The sequence below is a fragment of the Octodon degus genome, unplaced genomic scaffold (genome assembly GCF_000260255.1).
Source record: "Octodon degus isolate 3935 unplaced genomic scaffold, OctDeg1.0 scaffold00049, whole genome shotgun sequence".
NCBI classification, from domain to species: Eukaryota; Metazoa; Chordata; class Mammalia; order Rodentia; family Octodontidae; genus Octodon; species Octodon degus.
In genome coordinates, this window is record NW_004524625.1 from 2,133,511 (window position 1) to 2,140,857 (window position 7,347).

General features: G+C 39.6%; 1 protein-coding gene across 1 annotated transcript in view; it reads left to right on the forward strand.

Annotated features, from left to right (window-relative positions):
• Positions 1-416: 416 nt before the first annotated feature.
• The window catches only part of Xrra1 (X-ray radiation resistance associated 1), a 57,651-nt gene continuing 50,720 nt past the window's right edge, over positions 417-7,347 (forward strand). The window contains exons 1-2 of the mRNA XM_023716726.1: positions 417-485; positions 3,619-3,716. The gene's annotated coding sequence lies outside the window, so the exon portion shown is untranslated. The remainder of the gene's footprint in view (positions 486-3,618; positions 3,717-7,347) is intronic.

Consider the following 7,347-nt stretch of genomic DNA (forward strand, 5'->3'; position numbering starts at 1 on the left):
ACACACACACACACACACACACACACATATATATATATATATATATTACAAGTTAAAAACAGGAGTGGGAAGTGGGAATCATAATTACTAGTTAAAAGACATTTGTTACCAAGGTGGGGAAAGAGATGTAAAAGGTGAATGGTGAAATTCCAAGCAAAGACAGCAAAATATTCATATTTATTATAAGCTGAATAATAGTTACATAAATCTCTATATCTCATTCACTGTGCTTTTCTGCACATGTAACTTAGTTTCTAATCGGAAAAAAGCAGAAAAGCTCTTCCAGCCTTCAACACAAGGCTGCTCTTGTGTTACAGATGTCTCTTATCCCTTTAAGTCTTTAGTTTGCAGGCATGAACTAATCTTGTGTATTTCTTTTTTTCCTTTTCTTTTCTGAAATGCCTTCCTATAGGCAAAGGAAAAGGACTTCAAGCATTTTCATTCCGTGGTTTATATCAATGCTTCAGAAAATCTGCTGCCACTAGGTGAGCATTTTCTACTTGAAACTGTCATCTGCCTCCTGGCAGCACAGTCAGTCGCTTGTGTTCCAATTTGTCTGTTTACCCATCCAGGGTCTGTACTGCAGCGTGCATCAGGCTGCGGGCTGGAGAGCAATCAGCCCTGCAGCCCCGCGGTGATGCTATCTACTTAGCACCTTTCTCCGTGAGCTCCTGCTTCTTTCTGTGAAAATAGGGCCATTCCCTTCTACCTCCACTTGCAGGCTACTTCTTTTTTTTTTTTTTTTTTTTTTTTGTGGTACCCAGGATTGAACTCAGGACCTTGTGCTTGCCAGGCAAGCACTTATTTTACTGAGCTATCTCCCCAGCCCTTGTAGGCTGCTTTGCAGATGCAGATGAGATAGATGCTTAAGTGTATGAACAGTCCTAGAGGTGCAGGAAGCCTTCTTAGTTTTTCAGCAAATTCACAGTGCCCCCTGTTGGTTTTTTGGCTGTATGACAACTTGGCCTTAAAGTGTCCAGTTCTTGCTCTGGTGAGTTTGTGATTTGGTGGGAAGTAGTAAAGCAGGCAAAGACAGAGTAAACAGTAATAGAGGGAATTGAGGAAAGCCTAAGCATATAAGTAGGACTTCAACATGTGCCAGGGAGTCAGGAGGAACTTGTGAGTAGAGAAACACCTAAGCTAACACCAGCAAATGAATAGAGGTGAGTGTGATGGACTATGCCTGTGATTCCAGCATTCAGGAAGCTGAGGCAGGCTAGCCTGGACTACATAGTGAATCCATATTTCGGAAAGAAAGAAAGAAGATAGAATAGAAATAAGGAAGTAGAAGGTAGGAAGGCATTTCAGGGCAACAGAACAGATGCAGAACTACGGTACCTGGCTAGGGAGAAAGAAGAGCCTTGGTGTTTTTACAAGACATTTATGTGAGGGAGAATTCAGACTAAAGGAGGCACGGCCTCAATCTACAAGGGCTTTATGTGACTTGAATATAATCTGGCAGTCAAAAGACAACTTTGAAAGACTTTTAAATAGAGGAACAACTGACACAGGGATCCATTGAAAGAGAAGACGGTGGGAGCCAGGCTACTAGGAGGTGGTTTCAGTTTTCTAGGGAGTAGATGATGCCTGAGCAGGGTTGTAGAGCAGGTTGCCTGAGCAGGTTGTAGCAGAGTGAAAGAGATTAAAAGAGATTCGGCAGGAGGAAGAAATCACAGGACTGAGCAACCTGTGAGACTGTTGGGAAAGGGAAGAACAGAGAGAAAACTCACTAAAATAAGACACTTGAGGAAGCAGGGCAGGCGGGAAATTGATGTGTTTTGTTGAATTGAGTCTAATAGGTATTTTTGAAAAAGCATCTGGTATATGTGGCCTTTCAGGAGTATTGGCTTGATCTACAAAGGCCAGTAGGTGTCTGAAAAGATGCTCAGCATCATTGATCCTTAGAGCAGCTCCAAGATAGTATTTTGTACATCCCAAATATTGGCAAAAATGGAGAAGAGTGATGATGTCCCACATTCATATGGAGGTGGATACTCTGTGTTTAACTGATGGAAATAGGATAAATTAGTGTATGAAATCTTGGAAGTCATTTTGACATTGTCCTTCAAGACATAAAATACTCATTATAATCCAGTAGTTCTACTTCTAGGAACTTACTTGGTGGAAACACTCTTGTACAAGAAAGTTCATTGGAAACATCCTGAGATGCCCAGGCCTGAAACAGTCTTTCATGAGATTTTGTTGAGCATTCTGACTCAAGCCTGCCATAGCCACACCGCACACCAGGTTCTCTTAGAAGGCTCCCAGTTATTCCACACAGGGTCCCAGAGGTATTGCGTCTCTTTAGAGGCGTCCTCACTGCCATTCGTGAGTCATTCTCTTGAGCCCCTCCACATTTGTCACCTCAGATCCAAGACAGTATGACTCCTAATAGGGTAGATATAGGAGCCACCCTAGCTTTGAAACCTCATTACCCGCTAGAGAAGCGCAGCTCCTAGAGTTCCCATGAAGGATGCATTTCATTAAAGCAATCAGAGCATACCAGGGAACGCCCCCTTCAATTGTTTATAATTTATTTATAATTTTCCCCTATCTGAGATATAACTTACTAATCTGGGTCATTTTTTACCACAAGCAATATTTTTTTGATAATACAGTTGCCATTGCACTTGTTCCTGGTTACCAAGGAAACAGGTCTAAAAAAGGTTACCCAAAGACCAGTTGTCATGCAGAGGGGAAAATATTTGATTACCTTTTACCCACATTGCCTATGAGCTACCAATAGGGAAATGAATAAATGAAGGATGGCTATGCCGTAGAACGTAATTAAGATATTAGATCTATCTGCTTTTAACATGGAATAATTTTCATGCTATAATACTAGGGGTAAAAAATCATAACACAATATATATATATATAGATTACACTGGGAATTGAACCCAGGGCCCTCACACGTTGCCCTAACTAGACTAAAACTTATAATCCTCCTGCCTCAGCCTCCAAGAGTGCTACAAACACAGCCATACACCACCATATCTGTCATTCCATTTTTTCAAAAAGAAGTATGTGTATTTTAATAGGAAAATATTTGTAATGTTATACATTAAATGTTTAATAGTTGTTTTGGGTTATTGGTATTAATGTTGAACTTTTTTGGTGAGCATGGTTATTTTCTATAATCAAAAATAATAAAGATGGGATGGGTGTATAGCTCAGTGGTAAAGTATTTGTCTAACATGTTTAAGCTCTGAGTTTAATCTCTGGATGTCTAGAAGAGGTAGGGAGAAGAGGGAAAAGGAGAAGAAACAAAGAAGGAAAGGGAGAACAAGAGGGAAAGGGGGAGAGAGGAGGTAGAACTGATAACAGAAATATTTCAAATGGGCTTTATACTTGGACCAACTTAGATTTAATTCTTGGTTCTTCTACTTACCCACATTTCCATTTCTAGAAAATCACTTAGCCTGGCTGAACTACCATTTCTTCTGCTATAGTAGTGGTGATTCCTATTTTTGAGTGCTTTTAGAGATTTAGATCTATGTATGTAACACACCTTCCCACAGTGCCTGGCCTGACCCTGTAGGGACCCAGTGAATGGTCATTGTTAATATTTTAAATTCTTTATGAGCTGCTGACTGTTTCTTCCTTTTTCCCATGTAGAGGTATTTCATACATTTCCAGCCTTAAAGGAACTGGAGCTGGCATTTAATGGCATCAAGACAATCTACGTGAAATATGGAGACTTTAAGTTATTGGAAGTAAGTTGGAGGTAGGGAATTTGGGGTGCCCACCTGTTCACCTTTAGTAATGAGTTTGGAGTTCCCTACTGAGTCTAACTTTTAAGAAAGTCTCTCAGCCTCTTCAGCCAGGCCATTGCTTCATCTTTGGTCCTTGGGAGAGCAGTGGGTGTGGTGGTGGTGGTGGTGGTGGTGGTGGTGGTGGTGGTAGTGGGGTTGGGGTGATAATAGCAAAGGTAGTGGTGGTGGGTGATGATGGTGATGGTGGTCATGGTTGCAAATTGATGACATCTTTGGCCATGGTACATCATGGGAAAGGAATGCCAAGGATCATTTGTGTTCAAGAGAATCTATATGGAAGAATGAGTTTAGACAGACTATCTTAGGAGGAAGAGCTTGAGGGGCACTCTGGATCCAGTAAGCATGGGGAGCCTTAGAGATTAAAAGCAAGGTGCAGCAGACCAAACCAGCAAAACCAAAGGCATTATGAACAGACTTCAAAGACCAGGCATGGTCTGAATTAGTTGGATCAGTCCAGGGGGGAGGGGTAGCACAGACCATAGTCCTGGCCCATGGCCCCAGAGATACGGATGAAACAAAATAGGGCTTCCATGAATTCTATAGCAGACTCTCATATATTCGCATCCACAACTGTTCTCCAAGCCCTATACTTTGTAATTCATAAAAGTTTGCTTACATTTTAGGCTTGCTTCTCAATTAAATATTGATATAGTTCTACATTTCCTATGCATGTCCTCATACTTCTACCTAATTACTTCTTCAACTTTCATGAAGATTTGCTAGCCACTTTTGTCAAAAGAATAAAGCTTGTGGGCCATGAGAATGCTCAGCGATCTAAAGCTACTGCTTAAGCAAGCTTAGGCAAGTGTGCAGGGACCGCACTTCCATCCCTGGCACCACATGCTGTGCCAGCCCCTTCCCCAGGGTGGATTGAGCTAGCCACTCACAAGCAAATGCACACACACACACACACACACACACCGAATAAAGATTGTGTCACAACCTGAGAGTCACTGTGTACGTGGAGAGTAGAGAACAAAAGGGAGAGTCTGGAGTGGGGATGGCACCTGCCAGACTCTTTCCCACTATACAGTGGACTCCCCCACATGTTGGCCTTATGATAAGGCAGTGCCAGTCCTCACCTTAGCCAAGTGTCTGTGTGTCATGAGCCTTGGGATTGGTCTCACAGAGCTGGTAACTTTTTTTCTAATAGGTTTATTTATTTATTTTAAATATGTTTGTTTTTAAAGAATACAAAATAGCAATATGAAAAACAGTAATAGAAATGACATAAAATTTCACTAAACAAAGTAACAGGAATTCAACAGTGGTTGCTGTATTGCATTTTATCTTCAAATTAGTTGTTAAGGTTACTAGACATAACTGTTCAAAATTGGTTTAAAACAAAACAAAAAAACTGCCAAAAAAGTTATGGGAAATTAAAAAGAAATAAAATAAGAACAATAAGAAAAAAAATAAGTATTAACTGCTCCTTTCAAAACACCAGCAGAAATTAGCAGTAAAATTATCCAAATTATCTGCTTAAATGACTTAATCTGTAGGCACCAAGGGTCAGCCATCCTTCATACAAGCTTCACTTAACTTGGCCTTTTCAGGAAGAGAAACCTTCCACAAGGCTTGAACTTTTTGAGAGTTAGTGGCTGAGAGAGTTTATATGCCACTTTAAAAACTTTTTAGCTTCTTGAAATGACCTAAAATAGACTTTATCTTTGCATTCTTAAAGAATGCTATATTGAACATAATGCTAACTTTTCCTGTGATTTTGAGTCACATTGAAGAAAACAGAAATTTACTATGATTTGGGACAGAAATGGTCTCCAGACTTGTCCCAGAAGCAAAGCTCTTCAGAGTCCAATAAAATTGAGGTAGAGTAAATTTACAAGAACTGGTGGACTTTGGCATTATGTTTAAGAAACATTTTGTAGTAGATTTTATGCAGACGGTGGGAAATGGTCCGAGATGCTCTAGCCACGTAAGGGGCTGTTTCCCTGACCTTCGGGCCTAAGAGCCTCTTAAGAACTCTTACTTATTTGTTCTTTTATTTTTTTCAGAGAGTAGCCATTGAAATCTGCGTGCTGTGCATTGTGCCAAGTATCTTGTCTTCTCTCCACTATCATTCCAAATCCCATTGGCCATGGCCACAGGCCCTGTCCCCACAGCTGACCAGCTTAGATTTAAGAGTTGATGATGGTTGATTTTTTGGATATCCTACTTTATAGTTTGATAGCATCTGATGATGATTATTTAATTATTTATCCAGTAGCCTCAGCTTTACCCAAGGGAATGTATTTACAAAAGAGAACAGAATAAATTTAGGATGCCAAATATAAATGAGAAAAGGACATCTCTGGACTAGTCATTTGTTTCCATTTCTCCTATGATTTGCAAAGATTCCCTAACAAAAAGGATAAACCTGTCAAATATTCTGAATTTGTAGTTCACAGTAATGAATACTTTGATGTGTAATAAAACTTGATGTGACTCAGCAGATATAGTGGCCAGGTTAGAAATCTTCTGTCCTTGTTTGTCAGAAAGAGTGTCCAAGAGGGAACGGTCCAGAATATAATTATTCAGGGATCAATGTAGAAAAACTTAACTTTATATGATTTCCATCTCTACTTATAAATTTGAAAAATGTTTAACCAGAAAGCTCTCCTGGCAGTCAGAAGATAAGAAGATATCCTGGTTTCTAGTCTTGGTATGCCTCCTGGGACAAATACTTGCCCTCTGTGGGACATAAGTCTTCCCTTCTGAATACCGGACCAGCTCCTACGTTCCATGGCCTGTGATTCTAAAATTATTCATTTCTTTGAGCTGCCCTTAATTGCATGGAAAGCAAATTTGAACCTAACTTTAAGTAGCCAGAGCAGCTAGAACAGAGGTCTATAAGCTTTTTCTATAGGAGTTCAGATAGTAAATATTTTAAACTTTGTTGTCCATGTAATTATAACTATCATAACTCATAACTATAGCTCTGCTATCATAGAAGGAAAGTAGCCATAAATAATATAAAGACAAAATGAGCGTGGCTGTCTTTCAGTAAACTTTTACTTATGATGCTAAAATTGGAATTTCACATAATTTCCATGTGTAACACATTCTTTTTCAAATTTTTTGAATGCAGAAATCATTCTTAGCTGATGGGCTACACACACAGACATTTGTAAGACTTGCCACCTACTGAGCCTGAACATGATAAAGCTCGGAGCGTGGCTGGAATGGAGAGTGAGCACGTCCAGGGGAGGAATATGAGCTTAGAATGGTGGCAGCAGAGATTGGGAGAACCTTGGAAACCTTGCTCATGAGCTTACACTTACGGGATCCACTGAAGGGTTTTAAGACAAGAAGGGGTACAGCTAGGATGATATTTTAGGAAAACCATTTTTTATATTTATTTTTTTATTGAGAAATAAATATGAATGAGACAGTTTCACAGCTGATTAATAGGACAGTTTTGATAGTCAATACACCGTACATTGTTATCTTCTTAGTGGTTATCCAGAGTACAAGAAGCAGACAGGATATTCTGTCCAAATACTGTTAGTACACTTTTTTCTTCTCACTGAATTAAGCGAAAGTAGCTGTAAATTTATCCTAACTATTTTGTATA